Source organism: Lagopus muta, chromosome 1, assembly GCF_023343835.1.
Source record: "Lagopus muta isolate bLagMut1 chromosome 1, bLagMut1 primary, whole genome shotgun sequence".
In the NCBI taxonomy this organism is placed as follows: domain Eukaryota; kingdom Metazoa; phylum Chordata; class Aves; order Galliformes; family Phasianidae; genus Lagopus; species Lagopus muta.
Window position 1 is genome coordinate 69,551,803 of NC_064433.1, and position 12,281 is coordinate 69,564,083.

Genomic DNA, 12,281 nt, shown 5'->3' on the forward strand with positions numbered 1-12,281 from the left:
AGTGTGCCTCTCTCTGTTTCCTGTCCAGTCTCTTCTATCTCAAGCTTTTATTGAAAGTAAGTAGTAACATTTTTTCACATATGTGTATGTGGGTATGATGGGTCTTTTAGCATGATAGAGCTTGTGGGCACTGCTATGATAACAATACTAAAAAGAAGAAAGTTCTTTATTTAAGAAGTGAATTATATATATATATATACTTTTATATATTATATATATTTTTATATATTATATATACTTTTTATATATTTTATATTATATATATATATACTTTTGTTACGGGCTTTCCCACACTAGTCTTACCAATATATCTCTATTTTGGTCTTTAAGGATAAATCTAGTAATGAGAAAATAATCTGACTTCTCAACCATGATTAGCAATAGAGTGGGAGTTGGCTTCTTCCATTGCTAAAAGGAGTGTGATTTGAAAGTGTACTTTCAAAAGCATACAGAAAGTAGGTCTGCCTTATATTAGACTTTCATGAGAAGTTCAAAATGACAAGTGATGTTAATGGTATTAGTCAAGCAACAGCAACCATATGTCTCATCGCTTTTCTAGAGTTAAGAATCTATCACATTAATACTTTCCACTTGGTTTCAAAACACCAAAACAGTTGACAGAAGAAGTACTGTTCTGAGGTGGAAGAAGAACTTAGATGCACTTCTGCAATGAGGAAGAAATTTTACTGAATGCTATAGACAGGTATCCAAGGACAATCTATGGTGTATGACTATTCATATTTCTCATGTTGGCTTGCTAATGTAGCACATTTTAAAAGAAAGGAAGTATAGAAAATTCTAGCATGGTTATGTTCAGAAAATATCGCAGTAGTGAAATTAATTTGTCCCAGGAGGCCTACGAAGATGCAGCATTATCCCACAGTATCTAATGTATTTAAGATAGTAAGCCAGTTGGAGGACTTCTTTAAAGCTGAGATTAAGCAAGTGAGAATTTCATGTGCAACCTGAGTTTGCATATAATCTTTTCCTTAGTCTCTATGACATAATATATTCACTTACTGTGTTACTGTAATGAAGTAATTTGGAAAGATGATAGTAACTGCTGTTAAGTGAATCTAATGCAAAGATTATTGCAAACCTAATTGAAGTAAAGGAATATACGAAAAGGGAAAGAAAAAGAAAAAAATATTTCCCTCTCCATGATAGAGAGTTGCAAACCCTGAAAGGTCTGCTGAAACCAGTCTTGAGTGGTGTGAATTATAGAAAATGTTGATATGTTTTGTAGTACAGCGTGTATAAAAGATGGTATGAAAATCAGCACAAAGCTTGGGAAAGTATTGATAAAAGCATGAGAAAACATGTAAAAGCACATTTGATATTCTTCCTGATCAAAGAAATAGATCAAAGAAAACTACTTTTCCTCTTACAGGCTTTTGGTTTGATGTTTGTGAATAAACAAAATTCCTCAGAAATATACATTTCTTATTACATCATACAATAATTGACTCAGACGGAAATGAACCTGGGACTCTGAATTTTGTTTGTCTGGGAAAGAGTAATTTCATATAAGTTGAGAAAAAAATGCATGAAGGTTTTAGGATTACAACAGCTAAAAGAAACCAAAGCATGGTTAATCATTCCCGTGCACAATTTTTCATTATGGAAGGTTGACAGAAAGTAACAAATCAGAAATGTCTGTTAGACATTTGATCTGAACTAGTCAAGAACAGTGCTGAATCTGGCTTACAGTTCTAGTTCCAATAATTTAATACTATGTCTACAATGTAAAATGGTGCACAGATACCACAAGTAGTTAGAAATAAGCTAGTCCAGACTCAACTGCATTAGCAGGACACTCTGCCTATGGAAGTTCACTCAAAATTTACTAGAATGGAAATTGCTCTACCATGTATTTCTTTGGGAAAAAAATATCACCAGATCTGTATAACCAATAATAGTTCTGATTCATACAGGTCTTATTTTGTTGAAGAGGACGATGGTTCTATACACTTTCACTTATTAGCTGCCTTTACAATCAGAACTTAAAGAATAAAAAAGCCAACAAGAAATGAGGCCAGGCTTTGACCAGACATTCTCTGGATAAAAATATTAGAAAAGGATAATGTGCATCTTTCCTACTTTTACAAAGCAAACTGAAATTTAACGTGCTTTGATGGCACTGAATTTGAAGTCAACTGTAGCCAGTTTCAAGCCATGGCTGCCTTCTAATGATGTTTCAGCATTTGTCTCACATTCTAACAGGATATTGTTAAACCCGGACTATGGGCAGTGCAGGAAGTTCTTCTTCCTGCTGTAATACCACTGCTATAATAAGCAGCTCAGAGCAGTATATAATTGCCAAATGTCACCCAGGCTGCGTTGTAGGCATAGCTTGGAAGTAATTACAGTTTATAGCTCTGCAGCTTAGATATTACACCCTGTCATAATTAAGGTAGAAAATTAATAATTCTGGGCTTTTTGTCCATGCAACACAATGAACATTGAAAAAAAAAAAAAAAAGCCAGAGCTTTTCACTTTAGAAGTATTAAAATTTTTCATTGACAAATTTCATGTGTATCCCTGTACCACTTCTTTATTGACATTGGTTTTAATTTTAGAACAGTCAGTATCTTAGTTGGACAACAGAGAAAAGTGGTTAATTTAAAGCAGCATCACAATGTCTTTGAAATGGTTGCTGTAAAGTTAGTGTAATCTGTAAAATAATTTTTAGGAAAAGTCATTGAGAAGTTACCAAGATCTGTCTTAAATGTACACACACGTACACACACATATATAGTCATGCTTCTTCCTGTGCCTTATCCTTCCAATGGTAAAGTGAATACTTATTATCATCTCGCGTGAAAATTGTATGAAAATGTAGTCATTACTGTTTTTGAAGCAATCACATACAATTATAATTAAACCTAGAATGCCTTTGAGAATATTTATTATTACACATAGAATGAATTTGAATGATTGTAGTATGACAGAGGATCAGGCAGTGATCACTGATGATACAAGAAGGTACCAATATCTTCTATTTACTGTTCATAATTCAGCTTGGAATACAAATGAATTTAAGGGCCAAAGAAAAATGAAAATGCATGATGTAATGAAAGACTTTGCAACTTCTGCATTTTTTGGAATTAAAGTACACTTTCCTGTTATTCAGAGACTTGAGAATGCCACTATAATAAAATACTAAAATGAAAAACATCACATATATCCACCACGTACTTTTGTTTCATGCAAAGGCACGTAAAATAAGGACTTTCTCTTTGATAAAAATTCGACAAAAAGTAACAGAATGAAGAAAGAAAATGCTACTTAGAATGACAGTGACTGTACTGTGACTATCCTTGGGACATGACTTTGAAGGCTGGCTTCTCACCTGGGATGTATTGGCTATGTACCAATGGAGCTGTGCCAACCTAGAAGTGCTAAGGATCTGCTCGTGGGTTAATAACCACTATAAATCTTTAATGTAACTATCTTGGATAGGCTATCTGCTTTTTATAGCATGCTGCATACTTGGATTTGATTGTTAATGAAATTGGAGTGAAATTTCACATCTGATTATCTAAGAGGCTTATGAAAATAAAAACAGAAAGGATAGCTATAAAACAACATGACACTGTTTCAGAAACAAAGCTTGTGTTCCACTGTAGTTACCATTTTGTTTTTGGGCTTTTCTGAGCTATGTCATTCCTAATATGTACATTGTTTCTATACTATTGGAGCTCCTTACAATTGTCACCCTGTGTGGTGACATTACTTCTGTTTGTGACTGAGAGGTGTCATCCAGCCTCAAGCTATTAAGCACCAGAGCAGGACTTCTTTCCCTATTATTGCAAGCAATGACCCTTAACACCTAGCAGGAGACTGGTGATAACGCCTCTTAGGGATTTTTCACTAAGATGCTGTTTCTCCCCTGCCAGTCAAAGCTACAGCATATATAGTCAGTAAAAAACAAACCTCTCAACGGATTCAGTTTTTGCACGAAGCTATTAAAGCTTTGCTAAAATTAGAAACCACAAGAAAAACCAACCCTAGTGTGACTTGCTCTGAGCAACACAAGGTATGGAACAGTTGGAAACAGAGTGACGTCACTCAGCTTTCAAAACATATGGTTAAATGTAGGCATTGCTTTGATTTATGGATACACCTGCAGTACGCTCATTTCAGAGTAGGTTTGTTAAGTTTTCATATGGTACAAGCCAGGACTGCAGACATGACCTATGATATCAGTTCCCGCTGCTATTACAGGAATCCCACTTGTGTCTCTGCCTGGCCACACTTGACCCAGTCATGACTCAGGCAGCGTATGTCTGTGTTTGTGTCTGTACACGTGTCTGTCTGTGTGCTTGCAGGGCTGTCAGGTCTTTCTTACAAACAACACTCACTCCTTTTTCTTATGTGCCCTCTGATAATGAACAGTATTAGGGTGGGGTGTTCTCTTACTTGGGTTTTATTGTTTTATCTCCTTATCTAGCAATAGTTCCAGAACTGCAACAGATAATTCCTTTCTGAGATGAGACTCAAACCATTATCAGCGTTTCTCAGTTATACCCAGTGGAATTAGAAAAACTTGTGTTTTTTTTCTATCATGGCTGCCTGGATGGAATTAAATGACTGCAGAAGTAATAACATAAAAGCAGCTATGCTCTCAGTTCTCTCTGAGAAACAGAGGCAGGATTTAGGAGTCACACTTCAAAGTAAGTTCTAGCTGGATATGTGTTCCTTTTTCATGTGGAAAAAAATTCCCAGATAGCGTTCTTTCCATGCAGCTTGAGAAAAGCACTCAGCCTGCTGCTGTGGAGCGTCTGGATGATTTCATTTTCTAAGAAAAGAAAATGATCTCATCCTCAGTACTTAAAGATATATCACCCCATCATTTTCCCTTGCCTAGTACAAAGGGGAATTTGAATTCATGAAGCTTGAAGCCTGATGACTATAGAAGTACTGACCTGAATGGCACAAAAGCATTACCTTTAACCCCTTCCCCACTGCTAGCCTGCACATGCTGGTGTTCTGGCAGGAAGAACAGCCTGAGCAGGCAGGAGAGAAGGCTGATGAGGGCTTTGTATGGTGGGTGGCAGAGACACTGTGTTGCTTGGTTGCCAGTAACCTTCAAGCTAATGACTCGAGGCCACAGCAGGCAGCATGCAGCATGCTGTGCTCTAGGAATAAACGGTGGGACAAACTGCTCACTACGTTACTTGAATGGACTGTCAGGGGACTGACAGCCTCCCAGAGGAGAGAGATTATCTTAGTTTCAGGTGGGATGGAATTGTTTTCTTCACAGTACTTGGTATGATGACGTCTTGGTTCAAGGAGATAAGCAATGGTGATAACTCACTGGCATTTACAGTCACTACTAAGCGTTGTTGTACAGAGTCAAGGCCAGTCACAGTGAAGGGCCCAAGGAGCTGGGAGAGAACAGAGTTAGGACAGCTGACTTAAACTGGCCAAAGGATATTCCATACCATATGACACCAAGAGGAAGGAGTTTTGAGGGGGGTGGGAGTTCATCTCACTCTCTTTCACTGCTCGAGGACTGAGCTGGACATCATTTGGGGGTAGTGAGCAATTGCTTGTGCATCACTTGTAGTATACAGATATATATTTATTTATATATATAAATAATATATAACTATTGTCCTCTTCTTTTTCTCTATTTTAGTAAATAGTTTTATGTTAACCCACGAGTTCTACTTTTTTTCTTTCTGATTTTCTCCCTCATCCCACTGGGAAGTAGGGGGTGAGAGAATGACTGTGTGTGCTGAGCTACCAGGTTAAAACAGAACAGAGATTCTGTATTTCAGGGTTTTGTCAATGATGTCTTAAAAACTGGGAAAGAGTGCCTTGAACTCTGAAGTTTTTTTTGTATTGACTGTGATCTATTTTCAAAGGACCTGTGGCATGTAATTAAGTCAGTGAGAAACACGTAAAGTACTTTGCTTTTTGAGTACCAAGATATTTATTTAGGGACAGATACTAAAATTTTTAGGCTCCAGATACCTCTTGATGCAGGATACCTACGTTTGAATTGAGGTTTTAGGAACCAAATTCAAAATGTTTTAAGTCTGGCCTTAGGTTCCTTTGGCCAGTCTGTATGCAGCAAGGGTAACTGCAGAGTGGCCATTTCCTCTTAGCTCCCCCTTGCATTTTCATACCATGGGAGTGCTTCTCTGTGGTATCATTTAGTAAGCTTAGTCTAACTCCGGCATGAATCAAACAAAACCACAGAAGGGCAATATAACTGTGATGAGAAAAGTATTGTGTCCCATGCTTCTTACTTGCTACATTCAGACTGTTATGTATTCTACAGTAGATTCCCATGAATACAAGAACTAAGAGGATGCAGACTACAATGCAGAAATTGTAACCAGTGTTTTACTAATTGCATTTCTAGATAAATACTCAACTTTTTATTACCACTTTGTTCCAGGCTACAACTGACAGCACATACCTCAGACTGTGCTTACATTGCTTACATTTCCATTCCCTCTATTGCACTGCTTCTTGAAGAAAAACTGTAATAACTTCACTAAGCAGTTCTTAAATGGTCAAAAGAGATACTGCATTACTCTGAACACAATAGGTGTACTAACAAGAAAAGAAGTTCCCAATATTCCAAATTGTCTTTTTCTCCCCAAAAGCATGCTGCTTTCAAACAGATTCTATTCAATGCAGTTGAGTTATTTCAGTTTACCTCAGCCAGCACCATATTCAGAGGTTCTGCAAAGATGTTCTATGAAGACAGTGATGCTCTGTACCAAAATTCGCTTTCTACTGCCTTCAAGTTGAGTCTCAGTTCTCACTGCCACTTGCAGCACCTCTCATTAGGAGTAGGATAGTTATTCTATTACTGCAGCAGAAGACACAGCTCACACAGAAGCCACAGAGGCACTGTAGAAAAGGGTGATTTCAAAATAAATTATTTTATACTGAAGGCAGTAGCTGAGTTGATGTTATGATGCCCATAGATTTTGCTTGGAGGGGAAATTGGGTTGCTCTTGCACAAAGCTCATTTTCCTTTATTTTTTCATTACGCTTTCCTCAATCCTGTCACAAACAACTCAGAAGCTTCCCAAGCACTCTGAAAATGACTGAATTTAACAAGTTAGAGAAATATACAGAAGAATAAAAAAGGACAAATAACAACAATTATGAGTAAAATCATTTTGCCTGTGTGTTATGTCTTTCAACAAGACATTTCAAAAAATCTTTTAAAGTGTTAATGAAGCCTCAAAAATCTCTTAAAGGAAGATGTTTGTGTGTGGTTTACTGCTAAACCTTTATTGCTGTCACGGTTTAAAAAGCAGACACATAGTTATGTACTGCAGTGTTACAGTTCAGAACGAAAGATGTAAGGATTACATAGCTGAAAACATAGGGTGAGTTAGTAGGAGTAAAATGCACAGTGTTATCTGCAAGTTGACCAGAACTTAAGGAATTTTAGCTCTATGAGGTCTCTCATGGCTGACAACTGGCATCACATATAATGTGCAGATGTGATCTCCCTAAAATGTCAGTAAACCAGAGGGCAACAGAAAGTGGTGTATACTAAAAATACTTATACTAAAAATACTTTTATCATGAGATTTTTAATACACATTTATTTAAAAGGATGGTTCAGAAGGTGGGAAACAGGAGAGCAATGCCCCTCCTGCTGTAATTGAAGATCAGGTTTGTGACTGCCTGGGGAACACAAACATCCATAAATCTATGAGTCCCAGTGAGATGCAGCCCAGATTCCTGAAGGAACTTGAAGCAGTTACCGAGCCAGTCTCAATGGTATTTGAAAAGTCATGGCAATTAAATGAAGTCCTGGAGACTGGAACAAACACGATGACACACTCATTTTTAAGAAACAGAGAGGATGACCTTGGAACTACCGACCTGTCAGCCTCATCTCTGCCAGGGTCCCTTCCAACTTCAACAATGCTGTGATACCATGATATTATAGCTATTAATGAAAAGTCTTTCTAAAATAAAAGATAAACATGTGGAGAGGAAGATGCTTCCTGAAGTGTCCTTCTACCCTTCAGCCATTCTCAGGCAACCTTGAAGGGCATCTTGTAAGCTGTCTCACAGATGCCTTAGGCTGCCCTCAGGGAAGATCCTCTGAAATAAAGGATTTCTGTGATGGACTTGGAAGCGTCACTGACATTCAAGAGCAATCTGAAGGCCTGGGAATAAAGCAGAGACAATGAGCCCCGGGCAGCACCCTTGAGGCTTAGTTCTGTTCAGTCAAGCCTTGGTCTCTGCTGCAGTGGCGCACCTCAGACAACTCAGATGAAAGCCTAAGGCTAAGCCTATTGAAACTCTCTCTTGCTTTCATGCTTTCATTTTCAATTTTGAATGACAATTTAACCATCTTGTTTGAATAAACTGCATTGCTTTCATTTTCTTTTAAAATGAACTCCAGTGAATCTGGTAAATGAGGAATGCCTTCAATTTTTCAAATGAGCCACAGCAGTGTTGCAGAGAAACCAGGTGAGTCTTGAATGAATTGGGGTAAATCTTCACTAAAGCTGAAACGGCAGCATGTAGCATTGCTCAGGGCTAGAAGGGGAAAAGCCTCAGCAACTCAGAGAAAGACAATCATCAGCTTCAGAAAATCCCAGATCACTTAAAGTAGTTTGCAGTTTGAGTTCATCTCAGTAATGTGTTGGTGTTATGTCAGCAGGCCCGGAATCAGCACTATTATTATCAGCAGTAAAAAAAAAATACATATATATATATATATATATATATATATATATCATATATATATATGATTTTCCCCCTTTTTTCCATGCTTTTTGTCTTTGTCACTAAGAATGACATTGATGATGCATTTTTCAAACTCATTACTGCACTGAGAACTGGAGTTCCCAGATGGGACTGCTGAAAGTACGTAGCCTAAGGATCAATGATCCAAAGTGAAAAGCGCTAATATAGCGTTATTCAAATGACATTTTAGTGCTAGCAATTTTCTCTAATTGCAGAATCTACAGGGTACATTATGGTGCATTACCTGAATAATGATTTTTTAAATAATTGTGAATCACACCATAGACGTATGACTATATAATGAATCTGCTCTATTGCCAATTGTACAGGGAGTATGAGATGATAAAATACATCCGAGTTTTAAAGAGAATGATTTGTTTAAATCCACAAGAAACATATTTTTAGTAGTCATTCTCTCTCACTTACATTAACTGGAAATGCAGGTACCAGTTCTGAGAAATAGTTCCTAGTCATCTAGTTCTAATAGAAAGCAAGAGGAAGTAATCCATTACAAAAATAATATTTGAAAATCTTGGTTTTGAGTTCCCAAAAGAAGTCTTTTACCAGAAATGCGATAGGTAAGAGAGTACATTTATTACTGTAACAAGTCTAGCATCTCTGTGCTAGCGTTGGGCAGAAAGTTTTCTTATTCTCTCACATTTCAAGCCCAATGACCAATAGTAGTTAATCCCACAAATCCTACAGAACTGATTCCTTGTTTGTGGGCTGTCTGGGTTCATTCTGGATGGCCAGCAGAATTAGGGGAAATAGAATCATTCTGAGTTTGTCTTCTAGGGATAAAATATGGGACAACCATTTCTCAAAAACTGAATGCAAATCCTTTGTTTATTCTCTACCAGTACAAAATCAAAGTTTACGCTGAGGTTGAAAAAAAAACAAACATTAGTTGACTTTCATTTCAAATTCAAAGTTGTTTTTCTTTTTTAAATCTTGCAACAAAATTGGAGGCAGTGAGAAGTAGCACAAGTACCCTGGTCTGTCATGGTGTCCAGCTGTGCAGTTACCCATACCGTCTGCATGTGAGTACATGGACTGACCACAGAACACCCTGTAGGGGAGGGGCCCCTATAGGTTTGGCACTTACTAGTGCAAATGCAAATTCATCATTTACAATGCAATGTACGTATCATAGCTGTTAACCAAGGAGAAAATATTTTATTGAGCAGACAGAGCTCTGGATACATGCTGGTTTTTATATGTCTTCAAGGCCAAGATGCAATAAACTGTGTTTCAGCTGTAGAAGGCTGTTGTTCTCTCACCTAATTAAATCCCTTTTGAATCACCTTTATTACTGCTAATGACACCTCTCAGAACACATATTGAAATTTGTCAAGTTCCCAATAAATTTTTTCACTGCTGTTTATTAAGGCTAGTTTTTCTAATGTTGGTCAAACTCTCTTATAACTACATCAGTAAGGTAGTCACATTATCATCTACAAAATGTAAATCTCAAGTGTACTAGTGTTGAGCTGTCCGGTGTATTAAACAAACGTTAAACCATTTTGTATATAATCACTATAATGTGATGGAAAACACAGCAGTAATAGCAGGGTAGCAAAGTCTTTAGCTACAACAAACAAAGACAAACCCAAATTCAGCAGCCATGGATGCAGAAATTTAAAAAAAAAAAAAAAAAAAAAAAAAAAAAAAAATTGCTTATCCACAGAAGGCCTCAGATAAGAAAGCATCTCCAGTGAGATACCCTCACCTCCACTTCCAACCCTTAAATGAAATCAGGGGAGGGGTGGATCCTGTCTCCACCCTTTCTGGTGACTCAGGTACATTGCATGCACCTGAGCTCCCCTGGGTTGGCCCTGCCTTCCCACCAGGTGATCAATCACTGGTTCAAGCCATGACTTAGCATTTCCACTACAATTACCCATTCTGAAAATACAAAAGCAATGCTGTATAGTTGAAATGAAAGGATGTTTCCGTTTGACCATGAGTTCTATTCTATGTCATTCACCAAATCTATGTTAAACTAAAAATATTGTCTTAATTTCAGGTGGGATGGAATTGTTTTCTTCAGAGTGTCTGGTATGATGCTGTGTCTTGGTTCTAGGAGAAAAACAATGTAAACATGCTGATGTTTACAGTTACTACTAAGCAGCATTGTACAGAGTCAAGGCCATCCACAGTGAAGGGCCCATGAAGCTGGGAGGAAACAGAATTAGGACAGCTGACTTAAACTGGCCAAAGGGATATTTTGTACCATATGACATGAAGTGGAAGGAGTTTTGAAGGGAGTGGGAGTTCATCTCAATCTCTTTCACTGCTTAGAGGCTGAGCTGAGCACTGTTTAGGAGATGGTGAGCAATTGCATGTGTATCACATGCCCTTTTTTTTTTGTCGTTGTTGTTTGTTTATATAGTCATAACTATTACCATTTTTCTTTTCTCTGTTTTTGTAAGTAGTTTTATCTCAGCCCACAAGTTCTACTTTTTTATTCCTGATTCTCTCCCTCATTCCACTGGGAAGGAGGGAGATTGAACAGAGGACTGTGTCATGCTCAGTCACCTGCTGGGCTAAACCACAAAAAAGTATAAATCTAAGTCCTGAAACGTTTTTATGTCTTTTATTTTCATTATGTACCAGAACATTCAAGACGTTCTGGAATGATACTGGCAGTGAAGTTTTTTTAAAAGCCTTCTTCCAGTATGAGAAGTTTGCGAGTGGCTTTTACTATCCAATTATCTCTTTGAGAACTACTCTCAGGGTAAAAATATGATGTCTGCATGGTTTCTAGAAAGAAGAGTGACTTACTCTTTCTTTATTTTTCTCAGTTATTTTATGCTGTTCAAGTCAGCGGTGTATTTGTCAACTGAAGAATGACCCATACACATACTTACATCACAACTGGCATTTTGTTGCAAAATCTCCTACTCATCTCATAGTTTTTTGTTGTTGTTTTGGGTTTTTCTGTTTGTTTGTTTTTAAACTCTTTGATTTTACTGATAACTATGTCAATTTCAGCTTTTTGTACCTGATTTCTTGTCATTTTTACCTGAAATTGTATTGGTTTTACCCTGCAGAGAGATTTTTCCACGGCTTTATTTGTGATGTGAAATGATTCAGTTTCTAGCTCTGCCTGTTCAAGCGTGCTGTAGAAGCCATTGGGTTCTCATGATGCTTGCCAGTGTTCCATCTCTAAGTATGATTTGTTCACTGACTTGTTTTCCTTTTGCTGTTTCTAACAGTTTCCTGTTTATTTGTAACGGGTCTTCTGGATTATATGAATTTGCCAGCTTGAAATTTCACATTTCACAATTAATGCTAGTTCTACTGAGCTTTGCTTCCCTGAAAAAATTAAACTCCATTGTCACCCGCCTGTAACTATTGTCAGCTCCTGAGCACTGATGGCAGCTTCTTCCGACAGTTCTGAAACTGCAGTTGTACATTTTTTGCCACCTTATAACATTCACTGTTGTACCCATTTTTCCACATGACTCAAGCCTACTTTACCCTGTCTTCAAAACAAAGGATTCTCAACTCTGCAATTACCTAGTAGCTTTTACACA

The 12,281-nt window shown here is 37.4% G+C and overlaps 1 protein-coding gene across 1 annotated transcript in view; it reads left to right on the top strand.

Annotated features, from left to right (window-relative positions):
• UPK3A (uroplakin 3A) overlaps positions 1–12,281 on the top strand; it is a 44,073-nt gene continuing 31,792 nt past the window's right edge. The window contains exon 1 of the mRNA XM_048939305.1: positions 1–56. The gene's annotated coding sequence lies outside the window, so the exon portion shown is untranslated. The remainder of the gene's footprint in view (positions 57–12,281) is intronic.